This window comes from Coregonus clupeaformis, unplaced genomic scaffold (assembly GCF_020615455.1).
Source record: "Coregonus clupeaformis isolate EN_2021a unplaced genomic scaffold, ASM2061545v1 scaf2939, whole genome shotgun sequence".
NCBI lineage: Eukaryota > Metazoa > Chordata > Actinopteri > Salmoniformes > Salmonidae > Coregonus > Coregonus clupeaformis.
In genome coordinates, this window is record NW_025536393.1 from 15,001 (window position 1) to 42,753 (window position 27,753).

General features: G+C 48.8%; 1 pseudogene; it reads left to right on the forward strand.

Annotated features, from left to right (window-relative positions):
• Positions 1–27,753, forward strand: part of LOC121531687 — a 51,239-nt pseudogene that overhangs the window by 7,090 nt on the left and 16,396 nt on the right.

Consider the following 27,753-nt stretch of genomic DNA (forward strand, 5'->3'; position numbering starts at 1 on the left):
CCATCTAGGTTTTTGGATAAAGGGGTAGACGGTTAACACTTTACTTGATTTTGGCATTCTGAACCAAATCTCACGTGCGAGGCAAGCTAGATATATATTGTTTCTTCAACTTCATATTCATTATCTCCAGTACCACAACAATATTAACATATGAGACCCACCATCTCTTTTCAGTCTTATGTTCTACAATTTGAAATTGTGTTTTTACATTGGATAAATGGCGTATCATACACTGCAGTTGGAGGAAACATGGGGAAGTAATGCTGCTTTAAAAGTTGATAAACTTATGATCCAAGAAAAAGGCATTCAAACATTTAGATTTTCACACTTGCTCTACATTAATCCTTGGGAATCATACTGTATATTTAGAAAAGGAATCATTTCACCAAATTGCCAAAATGGATTCTCTGAACATTATCTCACCAAGTTCCCCCATTAGCCAAACCATCTACAGTATTAAATAACCTATTGTTGCATAAAGATAACCTTTCACATTGAACAGCTACAGTGCTGTTCTTTGTTTACGCACATTTAGCCTCGTTTACACCCTCTAAAGCCTTAGACCCACCCATCTCTTAAACAAATGCAAATGTAGTCATGTGGGTCATGTGGCTCTATGGGGGTGCCACAGGGTTCAATTCTTGGGCCTACTCTTTTCTCTGTGTATATCAATGATGTCGCTCTTGCTGCTGGTGACTCTCAGATCCACCTCTACGCAGACGACACCATTTTGTATACATCTGGCCCTTCATTGGACACTGTGTTAACAAACCTCCAAACGAGCTTCAATGCCATACAACACTCCTTCAGTAGCCTCCAACTGCTAGTAAAACTAAATGCATGCTCTTCAATCGAACGCTGCTGGCACCCGCCCACCCGACTAGAATCAATACTCTCGACGGGTCTGACCTAGAGTATGTGGACAACTACAAATACCTAGGTGTCTGGTTAGACTGTAAACTCTCCTTCCAGACTCACATTAAGCATCTCCAATCCAAACTTAAATCTAGAATCGGCTTCCTATTTTGCAACAAAGCCTCCTTCACTCATGCTGCCAAACATGCCCTCGTAAAACTGACTATCCTACCGGTCCTTGACTTCGGCGATGTCATTTACAAAATAGCCTCCAACACTCTTCTCAGCAAATTGGATGTAGTCTATCACAGTGCCATCCGTTTTGTCATCAAAGCCCCATATACTACCGACCATTGTGACCTGTACGCTCTTGTTGGCTGGCCCTCACTACATATTCGTCGCCAAACCCACTGGCTCCAGGCCATCTATAAATCACTGCTAGGCAAATCCCCGCCTTAGCTCATTGGTCACCATAGCAACACCCACCCGTAGTATGCGCTCCAGCAGGTATATCTCACTGGTCATCCCCAAAGCCAACACCTCCTTTGGCCGCCATTCCTTCCAGTTCTCTGCTGCCAATGACTGGAACGAACTGCAAAAATCTCTGAAGCTGGAGACTCTTATCTCCCTCACTAACTTTAAGCATCAGTTGTCAGAGCACCTTACCAATCACTGCACCTGTACACAGCCCATCTGTAATTAGCCCACCCAACTACCTCATCCCCATATTGTTATTTATTTTGCTAATTTGCACCCCAGTATCTCTATTTGCACATCATCTCTTGCACATCTATCATTCCAGTGTTAATACTAATTGTAATTATTTTGCACTATGGCCTATTTATTGCCTTACCTCCATAACTAGATACATTTGCACACACTGTATATATATTTTCTGTTGTATTTTTGACTTTATGTTTTGTTTTACCCCATATGTAACTCTGTGTTGTTGTTGTTTTTATCGCACTGCTTTGCTTTATCTTGGCCAGGTCGCAGTTGTAAATGAGAACTTGTTCTCAACTGGCTTACCTGGCTAAATAAAGGTGAAAAAATAAAATACAAATTATAAAAAAATGTGCTAAAGCAGTGAGTTAGTGTTTAAAACACAAAGAAAATATTTCAACAATAAAATACTTTATTAACTTCAAGTGCTAAAGGTAGTAGCCTACAATTAGGAAAAACTTAAACACATAAAGGCTTAGGTAAAAACAACATCTAGATCTAGGACTATATCATAAGATCCTTTGAGTAACTTTGGTTCAGGTCATGTTATGATATGAACAAAGAAATCTAGCCTGAGAGCATATTTCTGTCCTGCCCTTTGGAGCAGGACATGTAATGTCCATGGCCTTTTCATTGCAAAAGTCCTGATCTTCTCAATATATGTTTTCCGGGTTGTGTCCAGTCAGGGGGATGCTTTCACATCTCTGGGAGGAAGGACGTCAACATTGCACAGCAGCTTAAACCTGGTTCCATCTGAGTGAACGTTCCTTGGCCACAACAACACCAGGCTCCAGACCATTCAAGCTGTAAAGGAGGAAAGCAGACAAGACATTCAAACCCTGCATACCAGCAATAACATTAATTGACCCCCAAGTCCAAGTAATAAGCTCAAAGTACAAAGACAAATTACCTAAAGTGTTGCTTGTTCACCCTCAATCATTGTACTGGTGGCGGAGAGCAGTATGTGAAAACTGCGTGTTTCTATATTGATTTTAATTAATTATGAGTAGGCATGACCTAATTCCCTACTAATTTCCTACTAATTGGTTTATGATGTAATTGAAAACCCTTATCTTCCTCTATCTTTTTACTGCAAAACATAGAAACGCATCATTTTTACATATGTTGATGTTAGGGTGGTGCTGGAGATGATGAATATGAAGTAGAACATTTTAGAGATGTCCCTATAATGCTAACAATCTGTTATGAGAGATGTTTATGAATTATGATGCAGTTATTATGCAATCAATGTAAGTGGTGAAAGCAGCTCGTCTTTGCAGTTCTTTCACATCAGTGCAGATGAAGGAAAGGAGGTGAGGAGAGAACAGGACTTAAGACTATTGAGATTCACACCCAAGTGGACAGAAATCGTGCGCCTGTGGTTCACCTGCCCCTGAATGTGTGTGTGTGCTTGTGAGTGCTAGTTTAGCACACCGTATGTCATTTAACCGACAGTATGTAATTTAGCCGACAGTATGTAGTTTAGCTGACAGCATGTAATTTAACCGACAGTATGTAATTTAACTGACAGTATGTAGTTTAGCCGACAGTATGTAGTTTAGCTGACAGTATGTAATTTAACTGACAGTATGTAGTTTAGCCGACAGTATGTAGTTTACCCGACAGTATGTAGTTTAGCCAACAGTATGTAGTTTAGCCGACAGTATGTAATTTAACCGACAGTATGTAGTTTAGCCGACAGTATGTAGTTTAGCCAACAGTATGTAATTTAGCTGACAGTATGTAATTTAACCGACAGTATGTAGTTTAGCCGACAGTATGTAGTTTAGCCAACAGTATGTAGTTTAGCCGACAGTATGTAGTTTAGCCAACAGTATGTAGTTTAGCCGACAGTATGTAGTTTAGCCGACAGTATGTAATTTAACCGACAGTATGTAGTTTAGCCGACAGTATGTAGTTTAGCCAACAGTATGTAGTTTAGCCGACAGTATGTAGTTTAGCCGACAGTATGTAGTTTAGCCAACAGTATGTAGTTTAGCCGACAGTATGTAGTTTAGCCGACAGTATGTAGTTTAGCCGACAGCATGTAGTTTAGCCGACAGCATGTAGTTTAGCTGACAGTATGTAGTTTAGCCGACAGTATGTAGTTTAGCTGACAGTATGTAGTTTAGCCGACAGCATGTAGTTTAGCTGACAGCATGTAGTTTAGCTGACAGTATGTAGTTTAACCGACAGTATGTAGTTTAGCCGACAGCATGTAATTTAACCGACAGTATGTAATTTAACTGACAGCATGTAGTTTAGCCGACAGCATGTAGTTTAGCCGACAGTATGTAATTTAGCCGACAGTATGTAGTTTAGCCGACAGTATGTAGTTTAGCCGACAGAATGTAATTTAACTGACAGCATGTAGTTTAGCCGACAGTATGTAGTTTAGCCGACAGTATGTAGTTTAGCCGACAGAATGTAATTTAACCGACAGTATGTAGTTTAGCCGACAGAATGTAATTTAACTGACAGTATGTAGTTTAGCCGACAGAATGTAATTTAACTGACAGTATGTAATTTAACCGACAGTATGTAGTTTAGCCAACAGTATGTAATTTAACTGACAGTATGTAATTTAACCGACAGTATGTAGTTTAGCCAACAGTATGTAATTTAGCCGACAGAATGTAATTTAGCCGACAGTATGTAGTTTAGCCGACAGAATGTAATTTAGCCGACAGTATGTAATTTAGCCGACAGAATGTAATTTAGCCGACAGTATGTAGTTTAGCCGACAGAATGTGGTTTAGCCGACAGCATGTAGTTTAGCCTGACAGTATGTAGTTTAGCCGACAGCATGTAGTTTAGGCGACAGCATGTAGTTTAGCCAACAGTATGTAGTTTAGCCGACAGCATGTAGTTTAGCCAACAGTATGTAATTTAGCCGACAGTATGTAGTTTAGCCGACAGCATGTAGTTTAGCCGACAGTATGTAGTTTTTATTTTTTATTTTTTTATTTCACCTTTATTTAACCAGGTAAGCCAGTTGAGAACAGGTTCTCATTTACAACTGCGACCTGGCCAAGATAAAGCAAAAGTAGTGCAATAAAAACAACACAGAGTTACATATGGGGTAAAAAAAAAACATAAAGTCAGAAATACAACAGAAAATATATATACAGTGTGTGCAAATGTAGCAAGTTATGGAGGTAAGGCAATAAATAGGCTATAGTGCAGAATAATTACAATAGTATTAACACTGGAATGCTAGATGTGCAAGAGATTATGTGCAAATAGAGATACTGGGGTGCAAAAGAGCTAATTAAATAACAATATAGGGATGAGGTAGTTGGGCGGGCTAATTTCAGATGGGCTGTGTACAGGTGCAGTGATCGGTAAGGTGCTCTGACAACTGATGCTTAAAGTTAGTGAGGGAGATAAGAGTCTCCAGCTTCAGAGATTTTTGCAATTCGTTCCAGTCATTGGCAGCAGAGAACTGGAAGGAATGGCGGCCAAAGGAGGTGTTGGCTTTGGGAATGACCAGTGAGATATACCTGCTGGAGCGCAGACTGCGGGTGGGTGCTGCTATGGTGACCAATGAGCTAAGATAAGGCGGGGATTTGCCTAGCAGTGATTTATAGATGGCCTGGAGCCAGTGGGTTTGACGACGAACATGTAGTGAGGACCAGCCAACAAGAGCGTACAGGTCACAGTGGTGGGTAGTGTATGGGGCTTTGGAGACAAAACGGATGGCACTGTGATAGACTACATCCAATTTGCTGAGTAGAGTGTTGGAGGCTATTTTGTAAATGACATCGCCGAAGTCAAGGACCGGTAGGATAGTCAGTTTTACGAGGGCATGTTTGGCAGCATGAGTGAAGGGAGGCTTTGTTGCGAAATAGGAAGCCGATTCTAGATTTAACTTTGGATTGGAGATTCTTTATGTGAGTCTGGAAGTTGAGTTTACAGTCTAACCAGACACCTAGATATTTGTAGTTTGCTCGACAGTATATGGTTTAGCTGACAGTATGTGATTTAACCGACAGTATGTAATTTAACCGACAGTATGTAGTTTAACCGACAGTATGTAGTTTAGCCTACAGCATGTAGTTTAGCCCGACAGCATGTAGTTTAGCCAACAGTATGTAATTTAACTGACAGCATGTAATTTAGCCAACAGTATGTAATTTAACCGACAGTATGTTGTTTAGCGACAGTATGTAAGTTTAGGCGACAGCATGTGGTTTAGCCGACAGCATGTAGTTTAGCCAACAGTATGTAGTTTAGCCGACAGCATGTAGTTTAGCTGACAGCATGTAGTTTATGCCGACAGTATGTTGTTTAGCCGACAGTATGTAGTTTAGGCGACAGCATGTAGTTTAGCCGACAGCATGTAGTTTAGCCGACAGTATGTAGTTTAGCCAACAGTATGTAATTTAACTGACAGCATGTAATTTAGCCAACAGTATGTAGTTTAGCCAACAGCATGTAATTTAACCGACAGTATGTTGTTTAGCCGACAGTATGTAGTTTAGGCGACAGCATGTAGTTTAGCCAACAGCATGTAGTTTAGCCGACAGCATGTAGTTTAGCTGACAGCATGTAGTTTAGCCGACAGTATGTAGTTTAGCCGACAGCATGTAGTTTAGCTGACAGCATGTAGTTTAGCCGACAGTATGTAGTTTAGCCGACAGTATGTAGTTTAGCCGACAGCATGTAGTTTCAGCCGAAGCATGTAGTTTAGCCGACAGCATGTAGTTTAGCTGACAGCATGTAGTTTAGCCGACAGTATGTAGTTTAGCCGACAGCATGTAGTTTAGCCGACAGCATGTAGTTTAGCCGACAGCATGTAGTTTAGGCGACAGCATGTAGTTTAGCCAACAGCATGTAGTTTAGCCGACAGCATGTAGTTTAGCTGACAGCATGTAGTTTAGCCGACAGTATGTAGTTTAGCCGACAGCATGTAGTTTAGCCGACAGTATGTAGTTTAGCCGACAGCATGTAGTTTCAGCCGAAGCATGTAGTTTAGCCGACAGCATGTAGTTTAGCTGACAGCATGTAGTTTAGTCCGACAGTATGTAGTTTAGCCGACAGCATGTAGTTTAGCTGACAGTATGTAGTTTAGCCGACAGCATGTAGTTTAGCCAACAGCATGTAGTTTAGCTGACAGTATGTAGTTTAGCCGACAGCATGTAGTTTAGCTGACAGCATGTCTATCCACACTTCTCAAGGAATGTGTAAAACAGGGGTATTCAACCAGGGGTCTGCAGGGGATCTGCGGGAAAAAATAAGAAAAATACGTGATCTTATTGTATTATTTCAATGTTTTTATGAATATCGCTAACAACAACAGAATAAATACATTTTTTATTACATACCGACAGGAGAAAATAGGAGAATATCTTATTTCTAATGATGTCAACTTTATTTGTCAACTCTTAATATTGAGCAAATTACAGTCATTGGAGCCAATTACATTCACTGGACGTATATGACATAGGCTTAGAAAAAGCACACCCGCTAATAGGCTACCAGTCAATAGGCTACCTGGGGGTGTTGTCTCTGGGCCTCTCCTCTGTGTCATACAGCCGTGACAATGCGTCTGCCTTCACGTTCTTCGTACCCGGTATGTATGACAGTGTAAAATTGAATCGGGTGAAGAATAGGGCCCACCTGGCCTGGCGAGATTCAGCCTCCTCGCTGCCCGGATGTACTCAGGTTACGGTGGGAGCTGCGACCTTGCCAAAGCCCCGGATAAACCTCCGATAGTAGTTGGCGAAGCCAAGGAAGCGCTGCCCCTCCTTAACTGTGGTTGGAGTCGGCCAATTACGCACGGCTGAAATGCGATCTCCATCCATCTCCACACCTGAAGCGGTATCCGAGGAAGGAGACGGACTGCTGGAAAAACATACACTTCTCTGCCTTGGCATAAAGGTCATTTTCCAACAGTCGGGCCAGCACTTTGCGAACCAGGGACACATGCTCGGTGCGCGTTGTGGAATACAACCAGAATGTAGACGATGTAGACCACTACACAGCGACCAAGCATGTACCGAAACACCTCGTTCACAAAGGACTGGAAGACGGATGGACCATTCATCAAACCGTAGGGCATCACCAGGTATTCATAATGCCCCGTGGTTGTGCTGAATGATGTCTTCCACTCATCCCCCTCTCGGAAACGCACCAGGCAATACGCACTCCTGAGATCTAATTTGGTGAAGAAGCACGCCCCATGACGGAATGAGGGGGAGAGGATAACTAAATCTGATTGTCTCCTTAGTGGTCGATAATCAATGTACGGGCGCAGACCGCCGTCTTTCTTCTTCACAAAGAAGAAACTCGAGGAGGCGGGTGAAGCGGAGGGACGTATATACCCCTGGCGCAGGGACTCGGTGACGTATGTTTCCATAGCCGCCATTTCAGCATGCGACAGTGGGTACAAATGACTCCTGGGAGGTACAGCGTCTACCCGGAGGTTTATTGCGCAATCCCCCGCCCGATGAGGTGGTAACTGGGTAGCCTGCGTTTTGAAAACGTGTGCGCCAATTCGAGGATTTCGGGGAATGCGCACGGTGGAAGTACTGTCAAGACTTTCCACCATGGTTGCACCAACGGAAACACCTAGACACCTACCCTGACACTCTCGCGACCACCCTGTGAGAACCCTCTGCGGCCATGAGAAGGTGGGGTTGTGGAGTGCTAACCAAGGGATACCTTTTATTTTTATTTTTTATTTCACCTTTATTTAACCAGGTAAGCCAGTTGAGAACAAGTTCTCATTTACAACTGCGACCTGGCCAAGATAAAGCATAGTAGTGCGATAAAAACAACAACACAGAGTTACATATGGGGTAAAAAAACATAAAGTCAATAAAATACAACAGAAAATATATATACAGTGTGTGCAAATGTAGCAAGTTATGGAGGTAAGGCAATAAATAGGCTATAGTGCAAAATAATTACAATTAGTATTAACACTGGAATGCTAGATGTGCAAGAGATTATGTGCAAATAGAGATACTGGGGTGCAAAAGAGCAAAATAAATAACAATATAGGGATGAGGTAGTTGGGTGGGCTAATTTCAGATGGGCTGTGTACAGGTGCAGTGATCGGTAAGGTGCTCTGACAACTGATGCTTAAAGTTAGTGAGGGAGATAAGAGTGTCCAGCTTCAGAGATTTTTGCAATTCGTTCCAGTCATTGGCAGCAGAGAACTGGAAGGAATGGCGGCCAAAGGAGGTGTTGGCTTTGGGAATGACCAGTGAGATATACCTGCTGGAGCGCAGACTACAGGTGGGTGCTGCTATGGTGACCAATGAGCTAAGATAAGGCAGGGATTTGCCTAGTTGTGATTTAAAGATGGCCTGGAGCCAGTGGGTTTGACGACCGAACATGTAGTGAGGACCAGCCAACAAGAGCGTACAGGTCACAGTGGTGGGTAGTGTATGGGGCTTTGGAGACAAAACGGATGGCATTGTGATAGACTACATCCAATTTGCTGAGTAGAGTGTTGGAGGCTATTTTGTAAATGACATCGCCGAAGTCAAGGATCGGTAGGATAGTCAGTTTTACGAGGGCATGTTTGGCAGCATGAGTGAAGGAGGCTTTGTTGCGAAATAGGAAGCCGATTCTAGATTTAACTTTGGATTGGAGATTCTTAATGTGAGTCTGGAAGGAGAGTTTACAGTCTAACCAGACACCTAGGTATTTGTAGTTGTCCACATACTCTAGGTCAGACCCGTCGAGAGTGGTGATTCTAGTCGGGTGGGCGGGTGCCAGCAGCGTTCGATTGAAGAGCATGCATTTCGTTTTACTAGTGTTTAAGAGCAGTTGGAGGCTACTGAAGGAGTGTTGTATGGCATTGAAGCTCGTTTGGAGGTTTGTTAACACAGTGTCCAATGAAGGGCCAGATGTATACAAAATGGTGTCGTCTGCGTAGAGGTGGATCTGAGAGTCACCAGCAGCAGGAGCGACATCATTGATATACACGGAGAAAAGAGTCGGCCCAAGAATTGAACCCTGTGGCACCCCCATAGAGACTGCCATAGGTCCAGACAACAGGCCCTCCGATTTGACACACTGAACTCTATCTGAGAAGTAGTTGGTGAACCAGGCGAGGCAGTCATTTGAGAAACCAAGGCTATTTAGTCTGCCAATAAGAATGCGGTGGTTGACAGAGTCGAAAGCCTTGGCCAGGTCGATGAAGACGGCTGCACAGTACTGTCTATTATCGGATGACCAGCTCGAAACCGGATTGCATAGCGGAGAAGGTACGGTGGGATTCGAAATGGTCGGTGATCTGTTTGTTAACTTGGCTTTCAAATACTTTCGAAAGGCAGGGCAGGATGGATATAGGTCTGTAACAGTTTGGATCTAGAGTGTCACCCCCCTTTGAAGAGGGGGATGACCGCGGCAGCTTTCAATCTCTGGGGATCTCAGACGTTACGAAAGAGAGGTTGAACAGACTAGTAATAGGGGTTGCGACAATTTCGGCGGCTAGTTTTAGAAAGAAAGGGTCCAGATTGTCTAGCCCAGCTGATTTGTAGGGTCCAGATTTTGCAGCTCTTTCAGAACATACCCTAATACCACAGGGAAAGCAGAGGACTCAGTAATAAAAAAAATGTGATCTGCTCACAATGAGTCTTCTGGGTAATCATGGTGATTGGTGCAGGAACTTCCTGAACAAACCCGGACCCTTATGGTCGAGCTATCAAGTGCTCTGATGGGGAGTGGAATGGATAGGGGAACCAGTGAAATGCGTAGACGGCGTGAGAATGCCCTGTTCATAAAGTTCCCAGCTGCGCCTGAATCGACTAGCGCCTTACACTGGGGAACTACCATGTGATCGGGAAAGTGGATAGGTAGGGTACAGTGCGCAGCAGAGGGCTCTGAATGAGTGTGGGTGTTGGATACCTGGGGTGATGCGAGAGTGACCTGCCTGCCGCCTCCAGACCCAAAAGAACGCTGACGACAACGTGTGGTGTACTGTCCCTTCGTGCCACCAGAGTGGCACTGTCGCTGTCGTCCTCCACTCTCTCGGACGGCGGCTACCACCCAGCTCCATCAGCTCGGGAACCGAGTCGGCCAGGGTGGAACGGGCTGACCCCTTCCAGGACGTCCTCTGGCTGCCAGCAGGTTGTCCAAATGGATGGCCATGTACACCAGTTGCGTGAAGGACAACATGGTGTCCCGGCAGGCCAGCTCCCGTCGGACGTCCTCCGCAGATGGCACCGGAAATGGTCGATCAGGACCCGCTCGTTCAACCCGGACCCCGCTGCAAGAGTCCGAAACTCCAACGCGAAGTCCTGCGTGGTCCTCGTCCCCTGCCTCAGGTGGATCAGCCGTTCGTCCGCCTCTCGACCTCGGGCGGGTGATCAAGACCGACCGAAAGAGGCGAAGCGAACTCCCGTAGTTCTCCAATGCAGCTCCTTCTTTGTTCCAAACCACGTCGTCCCACTCCAGGGCTTTCCCCGAGAGGCAGGAAACGAGGACGGACACCTTCTCCCACTCCGATGGTGCCGGCCTGATGCTGGAGAAGTAGAGCTCCAGTTGGAGGAGGAATCTTGGCAGAGCGCGCCGTCCCGTCGAACTCCCATGGTCGGGATATCTGGATCCCTACGGGTGCTGGGGTGTGGGTGGATGGATCCGGTTGGCCAGCTGGTCTCGACAGATCGGGTCCTTTCCTCTCCAGGCGTTGGACCGAACAGAATAACCCGATCCATCGCTTCCCCCAAGCTGGCCAGCATCGTGGAATGCTCCTGGACCCATGCCACGACTCCAGGCATGCGCTCCTCTCCCGCTGACTCCATAGCGGGTGGGTGATTCTGTGATGAGTGTGATTAGAAGGAGAGTTTATTCCGTCGTACACAGTTGCGCTCGATAAGCGACCACAAAATACAGGCACAGGGGAACAATCTACCCGGCAATACAAGGTACGGGTAGCTCCAACAAAATACAGGCACAGGGAAATATCTACCCCGGCAATACAAGGTACGCAGTAGCTCCACCGAGCTACACTCAATTCACATAAAACAATCACCCACAAGGACAAGGGGGCAGAGGGAACACTTATACACAGACTAATGAGGGGATATGAACCAGGTGTGTAATTGACAAGACAAGACAAATGGAATGATGATATATGGAGCGGCAGTGGCTAGTAAGCCAGTGACGACGAACGCCGAAACCTGCCCGAACAAGGAGGGGAGGCAGCCTCTGCGGAAGTCGTGACACTACCAGTCAATAGGCTACCAGTCTACCAGTGCGGCAGGTGCTGCTGGCTGCTGGTAAGCTTTCTTGACTTGGACATACATTTTTGCCAACACATGGCTAACCTTTGTTAAACCAGCTAAACAGCTGCTCTTAAGCGAAAATGTGTTTGTAGTTACTTTTCTAGCTAATATGTTATGTTAAAGTTTACAATTCCTCTTCCATTTAAAATGTGGGAGGTCAAAATAATGAAAAACGATCTACCAAATTATTCATTTTAAAATGTTGATTACTTGTGACATTATCATTTACCTGATGATAAGACAACACGTGTAAAAAATTTTTTTGCTAATGTATGATAGGGGTCCCTGGGTTGCCGGTTTGCCTGGTAGGGTTGAAGACCCCTGGTCTAAAATATGTCGTTTTTGTGTGTGCTTGTGTGTGCGCTTGTGTGTGTGTGTGTGTGGTCTGTGTACATATACATGTTACTGCCTGTGTCTTCTCTTCATACATTCATCTGTATGTGTTGCAGAGTCTTGGCCTGGCCCACTTTGTGTGGATCACCCCTCTGCAGTGTATCCTGTGTGTGGGGTTGATCTGGGAGCTGATCGAGGTGAATGGTTTCTGTGCCCTGGCTGCCCCTCACCCTGCTGGGCATCATACAGGCCTGCCTCTCCCAGAAGATGGGGCCTCACAGGTGGGTACTGGACCGTACAGGAGTTCACACACACACACGCACACACACGTACACGTACACACACACTGTGCTCTCTAGATGGGTCTGTACAAGACAGGTAGCCCTGATCTCCACCAGTGATCTCATCTTACCCACAGAGAACAGAACGGCATGGCCTGTGCCCCTGAGAAATGTCAACAAAGTGGGAAACCGTGCCTATTCAGACATGCACAACTTTCACTGTTCCATACAAAACTCTTTGATCCAGAAATAAATCTTGTTAATTAACATCCAAACCCGTTAGGTCTTCATGTTTATGTTCTCAGCCATCTCTCTGAAGTTGAAAAGTCTCATTAATTGTATCAATATGGTGTGTGTGTGTCTTATTCTCTCTGTGTGTGTGTGTGTGTGTGTGTACATGTGTCTTATTCTGTGTGTGTGTGTGTGTGTGAGTGTGTGTGCGTACATGTGTCTTATTCTGTGTGTGTGTGTGTGTGTGTGTGTGTGCGTACGTGTGTCTTGTTCTGTGTGTGTGTGTGTGTGTGTGCGTGCGTGCGTACATGTGTCTTATTCTGTGTGTGTGTTTGTGTGTGTGTGTGCGTACGTACGGGTGTCTTATTATGTGTGTGTGTGTGTGGATCCTATTATCAGGCAGAAAAGAGCAGGGATGATCAGCAGGCGTCTGGCTCTGACCTCAGAGATTGTAGAGAACATCCACTCAGTGAAGGCCTATGGCTGGGAGGAGGTGATGGAGGACATCATCAAGAACATCAGACAGTAAGACACACCAAACACTCCATAACCTAACTATAACCTAATACTGTACATCAACAGAGACAAGTGATCTAACAAGCAATGTTCAGGGCAACGATCCCAGAGCTATAGGGAAAGTGGTCATGCTTTGACTCTATTGTATAACTCTAATACTCTAACGTGAAAAGTCATGTTAGCAACACGAACCCATCGACCCGAGATCTTCTGGGAACTAAAAACAGTTAGTTGGGATAGATGATCTGTGACTCTCATTAACGAGATTCCCATCAAGATAATTTCACTTCACTTCCATTAAATATGACTCAAAGCTCAAAGGAAGGATTAATTGTGGTCTATGATCATGACACATGACTTTCACAAACAAAGCCAATCAGAGCAACAATCCTGCATTGTGTAGTCCAGCCAATGAACGGAGAGATCTATCCTTGACGTGTGATGTTTTTTTGTTATACAATCCTTGAGTAAATTGCCAATGATCAATGTTTAATCCCTGTCTGATTTTGGAGAATTTTGGGCTAAATCCATAATTTGATTTCCCTTTGGCTGTTTGTCCACCTATTTATGCCATCAAGTACATGACAGGATGTCTTGTAACCTTGTCTAGGCAGATTGTGACATAAAAATATGGTCGCCCCCCACCTCTCCTCTCTCCCCCCTCCCAGGGATGAGATGACGTTGACGAGGAAGATTGGTTCTCTGCGTTACTTCTACAGTGCCTCCTACTTCTTCTCTGCCATCCTGGTCATTGTGTCAGCCATCGTGCCCCATGCCCTCAGCGAAGGTACTTTTCCCCACTGGTCTATATATATATTTATATCAAATCTGATTGACTTGTGATGTTTTTGATGTTGTGAGTATTTGTTTTGTATTTGTATTGTTGACAAAGTATGACAAATTAATTTCCTCTTGTGGATTAATAAAGGACCTGTTCTTATCTGTTTTACTACGAAACATAGAAACACACAATTTTCACATACATATGTAGCCACTGGTATTGTGCTGGATATAATGAATATGAGGTAAAAGATCTGTGAAATACTCCCATTGGGGATTAATAAAGTACAATCTGAATGGGGTCTATCCAGGGCATCATCCTGAGAAGTATCTTTACCACCGCCTCCTACTGCATGGTGCTCCGTATGACCCTCACCAGACAGCTGCCTGGCTCTATACAGATGTGGTACGACACCCTGGCGCTGGTCACAAAGATAGAGGTGAGGCGGTTATGCGTACTTGGGCATGGGAGGAAAAGACGGATGGGGGACGGGAGAGGGGAGAGGGATGGGGGGAGGACAGGGGAGAAAAGAGGGGTGGGGGAGAGGTCAGGGAGCAGAAAAAGGGATGGGGGAGGGGGGGGAGGGGATGGGGAGGACAGGAGGGAGGGGAGAGGGTGGAGGGAGGACAGGGGGAGGAGAGGGAGTGGGGAGGTTGGGGGGGGGAGGGATGGGGGGAGAGGGGGTGGGAGAGGAGAGAGAGGGTGGGGAGGGATGGGGGAGGGGATGGGGAGGGGGAGGACAGGGCAGGGGAGGGGTGGGGAGGACAGGGGAGGGAGAGAGAGTGGGGGGAGGTTGGGGGGAGGGATGGGGAGAGGAGGGTGGAGAGAGAGAGGGTGGGGGGAGGAAAGGAGGAGAGGGGTGGGGAGGACAGGGGGAGGAGAGAGGAGTGGGGGAGGTTGGGGGGAGGGAGGGATGGGGGAGAGAGGGTGGAGAGGAGAGGAGGGGTGGGGGGAGGGGATGGGGGAGGGGATGAGGGGAGGACAGGGGAGGGAGAGGGGGTGGAGGGAGGACAGGGGAGGAGAGAGAGGGAGGTTGGGGGGGAGGGATGGGGAGAGAGGGGTGGGAGGAGAGAGGGTGGGGGAGGAAGGGAGAGGGGTGGGGGAGGACAGGGGGAGGAGAGAGGGGGTGGAGGGAGGACAGGGGGAGGAGAGAGGAGTTTGGGGGGGGATGGGAGAGAGGGGTGGGAGGAGAGAGGGTGGGGGAGGAAAGGGGAGGGAGAGGGGTGGGGGAGGACAGGGGAGGAGAGAGGACAGCGTCAGAGGAGAGGGGTGAGGAGAGGAAAGGGGGAGTGAGAGGGGTAGGGGGAGGGAGTGAGAGGGATGGGGGAGGAAAGGGGGAGAGGAGAGGGGTTAGGGGAGGACAGGGGGAGGAGAGGGGTGGGGGGGAGGACAGGGGGAGGGGGAGTAAGAGGGTACGGGGAGGAAAGGGGAGGGGAGGGGGTGAGGAAAGGGGGAGGGAGAGGGGTGGGGGAGGAAAGGGGAGGGGAGAGGGGTGGGGGGAGGACAGGGAGAGGGGAGGGGTACGGGGAGGGGAGGGGGTGGGGGGAGGAAAGGGGGGGAGGGAGAGGGGTGGGGGAGGACAGGGGGAGGGGGGTAAGAGGGGTACGGGGAGGAAGGGGAGGAGAGGGGGGAAAGGGGAGGAGGGGTGGGGGGGGAGAGGGGTGGGGGGGAGGACAGGGGAGGGAGAGGGTGGGGGAGGGGAGAGGGGTGGGGGGGAGGAAGGGGAGGGGAGAGGGTGGGGGAGGAGGGGAGGGAGTACGGGGGAGAGAAGGGGGGAGAGGGGAGGAGAGGGGTTAGGGGGAGGAAGGGGAGGGGAGGGGTGGGGGGGGGAGGAGAGGGAGAAGGGGGGGGGGAGGACAGGGGGGAGAGGGCGGGGGAGAGAAGGGGAGGGGGAGTAAGAGGGGGTTAGGGGAGGACAGGGGAGTGAGAGGAGTGCAGGAGGGGGGAGGGAGAGGGTGGGGGGAGGACAGGGAAGGGAGAGGGGGGGGGGGAGGACAGGGAGGGAGAGGGGGGGGGGGAGAAGGGAGAGGGGTGGAGGGAGGGAGGAGGGATGGGGAGAGAAGGGGAGGGAGAGGGGTGGGGGGAGGACAGGGGGAGGGGAGAGGGGGGGGGGGGGGGAGGGGGGAGGGGGGTGTGGGGAGGACAGGGGGAGTGAGAGGGGGGGGGAGGACAGGGGAGGGGAGAGGTGGGGGGAGACAGGGGGAGTGAGAGGGGTGTGGGGAGGACAGGGGGAGTGAGAGGGGTGTGGGGAGGACAGGGGGAGTGAAGAGGGTGGGGGGAGAAGGGGGAGGGGAGAGGGGTAGGGGGAGGAAGGAGAGGGGAGAGGGGGTGGGGGGAGGACAGGGAGGGAGAGGGGTGGGGGGAGGAAGGGGGGGGAGGGGGAGGGAGAGGGGGGGGGGGGAGGAAGGGGGAGAAGAGGGGGGGGGGGAGAGGGGGAGGGGAGAGGGGTAGGAGGACAGGGTAGAGGGGGTGGGAGAGGACAGGGGGAGGAAGAGGGGTAGGGAGGGGGACAGGGGAGTGAAGAGGGGGAGAAAAGGGGGGAGGGAGGGGGGGGGAGAGGGGAGGGGAAGGGGTGGGGGGGACAGGGGGAGGGAGAGGGGTGGGGGGGAGGACAGGGGAGGGAGAGGGGTACGGGGGAGAGAAGGGGAGGGGGAGTAAGAGGGGTTAGGGGAGGACAGGGGGAGGGAGAGGGGTACAGGGGAGAGAGGGGGAGGGGGAGAGAGGGGTTAGGGGAGGACAGGAGGGGGAGAGGGGTACGGGGAGAGAAGGGGGAGGGGAGGTAGAGGGTTAGGGGAGGACAGGGGGTAGTGGGGAGGGTACGGGAAGAGAAGGGGGAGGGGAGTAAGAGGGTTAGGAGGACAGGGGAGTGAGAGGGGTACGGGGAGGAAAGGGGGGAGAGAGGGGGGGGGAGGACAGGGAAGGGAGAGGGTGGGGGAGGACAGGGAGGGAGAGGGGGAGGGAGGACAGGGGAGGAGAGAGGGGTGGGGGGGGAGGACAGGGGGAGGGAGAGGGGTGGGGGAGAGGAGGGGAGAGGGAAGGGGAAGAAGGAGGAGAGGTGGAGGGAGAGGGGGGGAGGACAGGGGGAGTGAGAGGGGTGGGGGGAGGGACAGGGGGGAGTGAGAGGGGTGGGGGGAGGACAGGAGTGAAGAGGGGGTGGAGCAGGGGGAGTGAGAGGGGTGTGGGAGACAGGGGGAGTGAGAGGGGTGTGGGAAGGACAGGGGAGTGAAGAGGGGGTGGGGGAGGAAAGGGAGAGGGGAGAGGGGTAGGGGGAGGAAAGGGAGAGGGGAGAGGGGGTGGGGGGAGGACAGGGGGAGGAGAGGGGGTGGGGAGGGACAGAGGGGAGGGGAGAGGAGGGAGGACAGGGGGAGTGAAGAGGGGTGGGGGGGGAGGACAGGGGGAGTGAGAGGGGGGAGGAAGAGGGAGTGAGAGGGGTGGGGGGAGGAAGGAGGGGGTAGGGGGAGGGCAGGGGGAGAGGGGTGGGGGGAGGACAGGGGGAGGGAGAGGGTAGGGGAGAGAAGGGGAGGAGAGAGGGACACGGGGAGGAAAGGGAGGGGTAGGGGAGGAGAGGGGTGGGGGGAGGACAGGGGGAGTGGGAGAGGTCACGGGAGAGAAGGGGGAGGGGAGTAGAGGGAGTAAGGGAGGAAGAAGGGTGGGGGAGGACAGGGGGAGGGAGAGGGGTGGGGGAGGACAGAGGGGAAGAGGGGGTGGTGGGAGGACAGAGGGAGAGGGGTGGGAGCAGAGGGATGGGGGGAGGACAGGGGAGAGGAGAGGGTGGTGAGAGGGAGGGGGGGGAGGACAGGGGGAGGGAGGGGGGTGGGGGAGGACAGGGGAGGGGAGAGGGGAGGACAGGGAGGGAGAGGGGTGGTGGAGGACAGGGGGAGGGAGAGAGGGTGGTGGACAGAAGGACAGGGGAGGGGAGAGGGGTGGGGGGAGGACAGGGGAGGGGAGAGGGGTGGGGGGGAGGGGGAGGGGAGAGGGGTGGGGAGGAAGGGGAGGGAGAGGGTGGGGGGAGGGATGGGGGGGGAGGACAGGGGGAGGGGAGAGGGGGGTGGGGCAAGGGATGGGGGAGAGGACAGGGGGAGGGGGAGAGAGGGTGGGGGAGAGGGGGGGAGAGGGGGGGGGGGAGAGAGGGGTGGGGGAGGACAGGGGGAGGGGAGAGGGGGTGGGGGGAGGACAGGGGAGGGAGAGGGGTGGGGGGAGAGAGGGGGAGGGAGAGGGGGTAGGGGGAGGACAGGGAGGGAGAGGGGTGGGGGGGAGGACAGGGGGAGGGAGGGGGTGGGGGAGGGGAGGGGGTGGGGGGGAGGAAGGGGAGAGGAGAGGGGTGGGGGGAGGGAGAGGGGGAGGGGGAGGAGGGGAGGGGAGAGGGGGGAGGACAGGGGAGGGAGAGGGGGGGGGGAGGACAGGGGGAGGAGAGGACAGGGGGAGTGAAGAGGGGTGGATGGGGTTTTGAATGTTCCATCCAGATGCAGTACAGTATGCTGGAACTTTGGGTCATCGTTGAAGTAGGCATTTAACTTGGGTAGAGTCTGGTAGAGGGCTGTAATAGTTGGGAGTGGGCCGTGGAAAATGAAAAGAAGATGTTGGATGGAGTTGGCTTGGAGACAGTCATTGATACGTATATAATGTAAAATGTATAGACTTGAGGAGAGGAATGGAGGGAAAGGAGTGCTTGTTAACAGAAGTTGATGATAACTCTGGTTTTGTCATTGTCAGTGTTCCCGAAGGTTATGTCAGTGTCCCCAAAGGTTATGTCAGTGTCCCTGAAGGTTATGTCAGTGTCCCTGAAGGTTATGTCAGTGTCCTGAAGGTTTGTCAGTGTCACCGAAGGTTGCGTCAGTGTCCCCGAAGGTTATGTCAGTGTCCCGATGGTTATGTCAGTGTCCCTGATGGTTATGTCAGTGTCCCTGATGGTTATGTCAGTGTCCCCGAAGGTTATGTCAGTGTCCCCGAAGGTTATGTCAGTGTCCTCGAAGGGTTATGTCAGTGTCCTTGAAGGTTGTGTCAGTCTCCCCGAAGGTTATGTCAGTGTCCCTGAAGGTTATGTCAGTTCTGGTGTGTTTTTGTCAGTATCTTAGAAGACTCATAAGAATTGGCAAACAAACAAAACACACACACACACACACACACACACACACACACACACACACACACACACCACACACAACACACACATACACACACACATACACATACAACACACACAACAACACAAATGCAGTTCAGACAGCTGATTATGTCCCCTATATTCATTTAGCAGCAGCGTTTAAAAAAATAAAAATAATATCATTTTTGGGATGTTAGAGTGTTTTCAGTGTAAACTTAAACGACTAAAACCAGATATAAAGTATTTAGAGATAATGGAGCTATATATTTTTGAATAAGATTTTTGAAAAACAATCACCAAAATAAAAACTAGACAGTCAAGGAGAATCTAAAATTCCAAAAATGTCGATGGCATGGGGCCCTCATTGATTTTGGTAGTATGTTTGAGTCACTCATGTAGCATAAAACACGGCATAAGCCAAGGCAAAATGTGTAGAATTGCAGGAAATTAGCTTTAAAACAGCAACATTTTGTCTCTGTTGCCAGGAGGAGGTCCTTTAAAAATGTTGGTCGGAGACAGCGCAATTAGCTACGCCCACTACCACACTAACTTTGCCACCACAAAAATCCTAGGGGAAACACTGCAGACGCCACACACGCACACACACACAGGCAACCCCACGCGCACCGCGCAGGCATTCAATACACGCACAAAGAGGAAGTAGAAGCTACCTGTTTGATTTAATGGACTCATCTTTCCAGTCCAACATCTGGAATCCAAAACACCAACTGCACCCCCAAGACACATACATGCCCTTCATACCGCCTTGCCATAAGGCCCATCAAGAAATAGAGAGAGAGACAGACACACGTCATCCATGGCCAAAAGCCATATTGGGTCTCGTACAGTTGTTGTTGTGTCAGTCTTATCAGGGATTCCTCTCTATCTCCTGAACATGTTGTCTATTCTGTCTACGAGCCACTACTGCACAGGACACTACAGTAGGACAACACATGTTGTCTATTCTGTCTATGAGCCACTACGGTTTGTTTCTCCACTGTGATGTGCGAAGTTGTTGTGTGTGTGTGTGTGCTTGCGTGATTGTTTGTGTGTGTGAGTGTGGCGGTGTGGCGTGTGTGTGCGTGTGTCTGTGTCTGTGTCTGTGTCTGTGTCGTGTGTGTGTGTGTGTGTGTGTGTGTGTGCATGCGTGTGTGTGTTTGAGTTGACTTGTTGTTGCCAAGATAATATTCTTGTCTGTTTCAATTTGTAACATATTAGTGGTTTTAACTCTTGTTTTGTCTGTCCTGTAGGAATACCTCTGTAAAGAGGAGTACAAAGTATTGAGTACAACCTGACCACCACTGAGGTAGAGCTAGTCAGCGTGACTGCCTCCTGGGATGAGGTACGTGTGTGTGTGTGTGCATTCTATTCTATTCTTCCTGATGATAATCCTAGTATTGTGTAGGTAAAAGGCAATTCATCATCATGACCACAGAACAAGCGTTATCAGTTTGAAGTGTCCCAGGCAGTACATTTAACTTTATGGACACATTTTATGGCCATCCCAAGTAGGTGAAAATAATTTGTGTTCAGATGCTTTGTGCACTAATTTAGATAACTAACACCAATGCAATGCTACACGGTGGTAAACTATACCAAATCCATCTCTATGCTGGGAAAATCTAGTTAGGAATCCATTCATTTTATCACACCCAGGATTATATCCCAGTGTCTCCTCTTCCCGTGAAAGTTATTTTGGGAATAGGCCAGAGGTGTCCGACTGGTCTTTATTGTGGACTGCGTGTACGTCAGCTCATTTGAATATGAATGTGACGCAGTGTAAGCTTGGAAGTGACAGAAGCCCTTAGAAGAGCACTGACCCATAAAACGTCACCCAGGTCAATGATTAAACGAACCAACCAGGGAGCTTCACTATTTCTCTCCTACAGAAGTCTCACCTCTCACCAGTGATTTGATTTCTATGGAAATGTTGATGGATTAGACATTTTAGGTCTTTTTTCTTTGGGGCCCAAGAGTCTCCTATTTCTCAGTGATTCCCAGAATCTTGAAAAGAAATGACAAAAAAATACTTTACTCATCTTTCTAATTGTCGGACACATTTCAGCATAAAGCCGTCATCAGAGCATTTTATCACTAGTCTGTTTTCCCCTTTATGCCCAAATAGTATTCCTAATACAAACAGAGCTGTACACACATGAGCTCACTCTTTCAGACAAGCTGGTCTGGTCATATTGTATGAGAGAAATGTACATTTGATGCCAATGTAAAGCTATTTCTGACCCTTTCTCTCTCTCTCTCTCTCTCTCTCTCTCTCTCTCTCTCTCTCTCTCTCTCTCTCTCTCTCTCTCTCTCTCTCTCTCTCTCTCTCTCTCTCTCTCTCTCTCTCTCTCTCTCTCTCTCTCTCTCTCTCTCTCTCTCTCTCTCTCTCTCTCTCTCTCTCTCTCTCTCTCTCTCTCTCTCTCTCTCTCTCTCTCTCTCTCTCTCATCCTCTTTCTCTCCCTCCCTTCCCCCCTCTCTTTCTCCCCCCTCCCTTTCTCTCTATTTCTCCCCCCAACTCTCTTCCCCCCTCTCCCGGAGTATCGGAGTTGTTTGAGATAAAGCAGGAGAACAAGTCTAGCGGCCATCCTAACGGTGACGTAGGGCTGTTCTTCACCAACCTATATGTTACACCGTCCTCAAGAACATCAGCCTGTACCTGGAGAAGGGACAGATGCTGGCGGTGGCTGGATCCACCCGGCTCAGGAAAGTAGCACTACCACTCACTGTCTGTCTGGGAACACTGGAGTGGACGGAGGAGGTCTGGGCCTTTTGTAGTTTACTTTATTGGGTTTAATTTGATTTGACAGGAACAATGTACGTTAATCAACATTTCTTTAAATGTACCAACTGCAGTCCCTGTAATTCTCATATCTCACTATGTCATAGGGTCTTCCATTCCAACGATTGGCCTAATATTGACGTTTTCTACTGGAAACACAAAGAAGCGAGAGTTTCGGTGGAAAATGTTAATAGTAGGCTAGTGAAGACCCTGGATAAAAACTGGTTATAAATGCGTTTTTAGATAGCGACAGACACATTTTTCCTGCCAACTGGTAAGTAGTGTTCCTAGAAATTGTAGCTTTTGTTGACGGGCAAAAAAAGATCGGGTGAAAACGGACACTTTGGGTTAGGGTTATTTTCCATTGCCAGGCACCAGAGATGCGCAACTAAGGGGAGTCCAAAAATGTCAGCCCAATGTCCCAACAGACTCCGAAGTTGCGTCCGGAGGCTTACACACACACTAATGTGTGTCTTCCATGAGAAAAATGTTATTTTATGTGTCTTTTATCTTTAATTCTGTGTCTCCCCCCAGAGTTCCCTGCTGAATGATCCTGGGAGAGCTGGTCCCGTCTGAGGGAAGATCAGACACAGCGGACGGATCTCCTTCTCCCCCCAGACCTCCTGGATCATGCCCGGAACCATCCGTGACAACATCCTGTTTGGTCTGACCTACAGCGAGTTCCGCTACACCTCTGTCATCAAGGCCTGTCAGCTGGAGGAGTACGGTGGACTGAAATATGTAAACTCGTTGTTTGTGTGTTGGTTGTTAGCTTGGTTAGAATTCCTTTGGTCTCAGGTCTGGTCTTTGATGTAGTGCGTCAGATATTTCTTTACTTTTTCTGCTTTCCTTTGTCTTTGCTTTCTTTTCGACCGTTCTCGCTAATTTTTATTTTACCTGAATAGTTTTCTTCTACTCTCTCAACCTCCCCCTGTTCTGTTGCTACTCTCTCAACCTCCCCCTGTTCTGTTGCTACTCTCTCAACCTCCCTGTTCTGTTGCTACTCTCAACCTCCCCCTGTTCTGTTGCTACTCTCTCAACCTCCCCCTGTTCTTTGCTACTCTCTCAACCTCCCCTGTTCTGTTGCTACTCTCTCAACCTCCCCCTGTTCTGTTGCTACTCTCTCAACCTCCCCCTGTTCTGTTGCTACTCTCTCAACCTCCCCCTGTTCTGTTGCTCTCTCTCAACCTCCCTGTTCTGTTGCTACTCTCTCAACCTCCCTGTTCTGTTCTACTCTCTCAACCTCCCCCTGTTCTGTTGCTACTCTCTCAACCTCCCCCTGTTCTGTTGCTAATCATTCCCTAACCCAATTCTCTCTCCTTCTCCCTTGACTCATATGTTCTACTTGGCTGTCTACCCAGGAGCCTTTGTGAGGCTGATGTGTCTATTTCTCCAGTTTATACACACACACACACACACACACACACACACACACACACACACACATGAACACACACACACACACAAACTAACACACACTCAAACACAATCCTGTCCCGTCCCTGTGTGGAGCCCCAGTGTAGGTGGTGGGCAGTGTGTTCAAGTGCTGCCTCAGCAGGGGGGCCTTGTCCCTGGATTACTGTCCCTGACACTCCCGTTGCATGGACACACCACATTATGTCATTGGGACGGAATATCAGCTTGCTCAGAGTCACAGGCGTTGATGTAGACTAGACTAGAGCATTCATTGTCAATCTGTATCTGTGTATATTTAGGATCAGGAGTTTTTCCTGACTACGTGACCTGACCAGAAAACTCTGGGCACCAGAGCTACTATACAGTAGCAATCATTGGTTTTTACATTTAGACTTCTAGAAGGCATAAAATGATTAAAGTGGCAAATTGGCACCACTCATGCCCTGAGGTATTGATGATTTGCCACAGATAATGCCCTGGATGGTGTGTTACACAAATCAAATCAAATCAAATGTTATTTGTCACATGCGGAATACAGCCGGTGTAGACCTTACAGTGAAATGCTTACTTACAAGCCCTTAACCAACAATGCAGTTTTAAGAAAGAATACCAACAAAAATCACTAAAAAATACAATATAAAATAATACCGAAATAAAATAACAAATAATTAAAGAGCAGCCGTAAAAAATAACAATAGCGAGGCTATATACAGGGGGTACGGTACAGAGTCAGTGTACGAGGCACTGGTTAGTCGAGTAATTGGGGTATTGTACATGTATGTAAGTTATTAAAGTGACTATGACAGATAATAAACAGAGGGTAGCAGCAGCGTAAAAGAGGGTGGGGGGGAATGCAAATAGTCTGGGTAGCCATTTGATTAGATGTTCAGGAGTCTTATGGCTTCGGGGTAGAATCTGTTTAGAAGCCTCTTGGACTAGACTTGGCGCTCCGGTGCCGCTTGCCGTGCGGTAGCAGAGAGAACAGTCTATGACTCGGGTGGCTGGAGTCTTTGACAATTTATAGGGCCTTCCTCTGACACCGCCTGGTATAGAGGTCCTGGGTGGCAGGAAGCTTGGCCCCAGTGATGTGCTGGGCCGTACGCTGCATACCCTCTGCAGGGCCTTGCGGTCGGAGGCCGAGCAGTTGCCATACCAGGCAGTGATGCAACCAGTCAGGATACTCTCGATGGTGCAGTTGTAGAACCTTTTGGATCTGAGGACCCATGCCAAATCTTTTCAGTCTCCTTGGGGAAAGGCTTTGTCGTGCCCTCTTACGACTGTCTTGGTGTGCTTGGACCATGTCTAGTTTTGTTGGTGATGTTGGACACCAAATATCCGAAGCTCTCAACCTGCTCTACTACGGCCCTGTCGATGAGAATGGGGGCGTGCTGGTCCTCTTCATTTTCCTGTAGTCCACAATCATCTCCTTTGTCTTGATCACGTTGAGGAGAGGTTGTTGTCCTGGACCTCACTGCCAGGTCTCTGACCTCCTCCCTATAGGCTGTCTTGTCGTTGTCGGTGATCAGGCCTACTGCTGTTGTGTCATATGGCACAAGCGTACGATGGTGTTGGAGTTCGTGCCTGGCCTTTGCAGTCATGAGTATAGGAGGGGACTGAGCACGCACCCCTGAGGGGCCCCCGTGTTGGATCAGCGTGGCGGATGTGTTATTACCTACCCTTACCACCTGGGGGGCAGCCCGTCATGAAGTCCAGGATCCAGTTGCAGAGGGAGTGTGTTTAGTCCCAGGGTCCTTAGCTTAGTGATGAGCTTTGCGGGTGCACTATGGTGTTGAGCTGAGCTGTAGCATGAATAGCATTCTCACATAGGTGTTATTTTTGTCCAGGTGTGAAAGGGCAGTGTGGGCGCAATAGAGATTGCATCATCTGTGGATCTGTTGGGGCGATATGCAAATTGGAGTAGGTCTAGGGTTTCTGGGATAATGGTGTTGATATGAGCCACTTGACCAGCCTTTCAAAAGCACTTACATTTAGCAGACGCTCTTATCCAGAGCGACTTACAGTTAGTGAAAACATATATATTTTTTTTATACTGGCCCCCCCGTGGGAATCGAACCCACAACCCTGGCGTTGCCAAATGCCATGCTCTATCAACTGAGCTACATCCCTGCCGGCCATTCCCTCCCCTACCCTGGGCCAATTGCGCCGCCTCATGAGTCTCCAGTCGCGGGCGGCTCAAACAGAGCCTGATTCGAACCAGGATCTCTAGTGGCACAGTTAGCACTGCGATGCAGTGCCTTAGACCACTGCGCCACTCAAGTACACTTTGTGGCTACGGGCGTGAGTGCTACGGGTCGGTGGTTATTTAGGCAGGTTATTTTAGTGTTCTTGGGCACAGAATATGGCCCGGTCTGCTTCATTGGTATTACAGACTCAGACAGGGAGAGGTTGAAAATGTCAATGAAGACACTTGCCAGTTGGTCAGCGCGTGCTCGGGCCGTCCTGGTAATCCGTCTGGCCCTGCAGACCTGTTTAAAGTCTTACTCACCTCGGCTACGGAGGCGTGATCACAGTCATCTGGAACAGCTGATGCTCTCATGCATGTTTCAGTGTTACTGGCCTCGAAGCCGAGCATAAAAGTAATTTACTTCTGGGGCTCGTGTCACTGGGCAGCTCGCGGCTGTGCTTCCCTTTGTAGTCTGTAATAGTTTGCAAGCCCTGCCACATCCGGCGAGCATCACGGTGTAGTCGATTCAATCTTAGTCCTGTATTGGCGCTTTGCCTGTTTATTGGTTCGTCAGAGTGCATAGTGGAATTCCGGGTTGGAGTCCCGCTCCTTGGCGGCAGCTCTATCCTTTACCGCTCAGTGCGGATGTTGCCTGTAATCCATCGCTTTGGTTGGGGTATGTACGTACAGTCACTGTGGACGTCATCGATGCACTTATTGTGACCAGACTGATGTGGTATACTCCTCATTGCCATCGAAAAATCCGGAACATATTCCAGTCTGTGCTAGCAAAACAGTCCTGTAGCTTAGCATCTGCTTCATGGACCACTTTTTTTTGGCCGAGTCACCTGGTGCTTCCTGCTTCAGTTTTTGCTTGTAAGCAGGAATCAATAGAATTATGGTCAGATTTTCCAAATGGAGGGCGAGGAGAGTTGTATCGTCTCTGTGTGTGGAGTAAATGTGGTCTAGGGTTTCTTCCCTCTGGTTGCACATTTAACATGCCTGGTAGAAATGAGGTAAGTTTGGTTTCCCTGCATTAAAGTCCTCGGCCACTAGGAGCACTGCCTCTGGATGAGTGTTTTCCTGTTTGCTTATGGCCGTATACAGTTCATTGAGTGTGGTCTTAGTGCCAGCCGGTTTGTGGTGGTAAATAGACAGCTTCTGAAGAATATAGATGAAAATCTCTCTTAGTAGTAGTGTGGTCTACAGCTTATCATGAATATCTCTACCTCAGGCAAGCAAAACCTAGAGACTTCCTTAGATATCGTGCACCAGTGTTGTTTTTACAGATATACGTAGAGCCACCCCTTGTCTTACCAGTGGCTGCTGTTCTATCCGATACAGTATATAACCCCCCAGCTGTATTTATTCATGTCATCGTTCAGCTACGACTCGGTGAAACATACGATATTACAGTTTTTAATGTCCCGTTGGTAGATATTACGTGCCTGTAGTTCGTCCACTTTATTATCAAGCGATTGTAAATTGGCCAATAGTATCGGTGGCAAAGGCAGATTAGCCACTCGTCGCCCGGCTCCTAACCAAGCACCCGATCTCCTTCCGCTTGATATCTCCTTTTCTTTCTACTGCGAGTGACAGGGATGAGGGGCCTGTCGGTGTCTGGGCAAATCCCTCTCATCCGACTCATAAAATAAAAATTATTCATCCAGTTCAAGGTGAGTAATCGCTTGTTCTGATGTCCAGAAGCTCTTTTCGTTCATAGAGGCGGTGCAGCAACATTATATACAAAATAAGTTACAAACAATGCGAAAAAAACACACAAAATGCACGGTTGGTTAAGTCCATAAAAGCGGCGCCATCACTCAATGGCTGTTTTGACCAACAACAGGGTGTGTTTAAAGCAAACACTACTGTGTGAACCTATTTTAACGCTTTGACAGCTCACGATAGTGACCGTTTCCCTCTTTTGTAACTGTAATGTTTACCTTTTTCCAAACTGTCAATTGAGTGACTTTAGAAGAGTCATGAATATAACATCTCTCAAAGTGAGTGATATGACAAAAGCAATCTGGTATATGTGGTCTGAGACAGAGAGAAAAGAGAGACACCTGTTTCTGTTTGCCCAGACGAATCAGACTGTGTTTCGTGGGCTTGTGATTGTGCTGCAGTCTATTGTTGCCTGTCCTAGGACAGACAACTACCATGGAGTGGAGCTGTATCTTATAAACCCCAAGCATGTACACGTGTAGGCCTTATTAGCTTGTATGTTTCAGCTCTAGCCTGACAGTGGATACGTTCCAAATGGCACCATATTCCCTATAAATGTGCACTACACCTGGTCAAA